The sequence below is a fragment of the Olea europaea genome, chromosome 12 (genome assembly GCF_002742605.1).
Source record: "Olea europaea var. sylvestris chromosome 12, O_europaea_v1, whole genome shotgun sequence".
NCBI classification, from domain to species: domain Eukaryota; kingdom Viridiplantae; phylum Streptophyta; class Magnoliopsida; order Lamiales; family Oleaceae; genus Olea; species Olea europaea.
The window spans coordinates 5,935,683-5,936,376 of record NC_036248.1 but is presented as its reverse complement, the minus strand read 5'-3'; the positions used below and the strand labels follow the sequence as shown (position 1 = coordinate 5,936,376).

The following is a 694-nucleotide window of genomic DNA, read 5'->3' as shown; positions in this document are numbered from 1 at the left end:
GCACCCCAGGGGGGTTTTATGGCTGATGCTCGAGCTCGAGCTCATGTCCCTGACAACGGCGGAGCAGGGGCCTCGGGTATACCACATGTGACCTCGGCCTCGAGATCAGTGACCATGGAGTCCGGGGAACTCGCTAGGATTATTCAAGAAGGAATTGCAGCGGGCCTACTTCAGGGCAATAAAGGGACGACAAGATTCAGTCCCAATACTCCATTTACTCCCGAGATATTAACATTCCCCTTGCCGGACAGATTTAAGTATCCTAGGATCAAAGAGTATGATGGGACCACCGATCCAATCAATCATCTGAACATATACACGGACGTCATGAATTTACAGGTCGCACCAGATCAGGTGATGTGCAAGGCCTTCCCGCAAACCTTGACGAATGCCGCTAGGGATTGGTTCTCAACCTTAGAGTCCAACCCCATAGCCTCATTCTCGAATTTGGCGGACAAGTTCTCCGCTTTCTTCGCAAGCAGCAAACGCATCAGGAAGACAGCGGCTTCCCTCATGCAACTTAGACAGGGGCAAAATGAGACCTTACGTGACTTCATGACCAGGTTCAACAAGGAAAGACTTCAGATTCCCGACCTACACATAACTGCAGCGGTTTCTGCCCTCACATATGCCATAAAGTGTGAGGCCTTCAAGATGTCTTTATCCAAAACTCCGCCAAAGACAGTGACCGAGC

The 694-nt window shown here is 50.6% G+C and overlaps 1 protein-coding gene and 1 pseudogene across 1 annotated transcript in view; one reads left to right on the top strand and one right to left on the bottom strand.

Annotated features, from left to right (window-relative positions):
- LOC111405352 (probable metal-nicotianamine transporter YSL8) overlaps positions 1-694 on the top strand; it is a 19,032-nt gene that overhangs the window by 7,420 nt on the left and 10,918 nt on the right. The window lies entirely within an intron of this gene.
- The window catches only part of LOC111405354, a 12,635-nt pseudogene that overhangs the window by 2,951 nt on the left and 8,990 nt on the right, over positions 1-694 (bottom strand).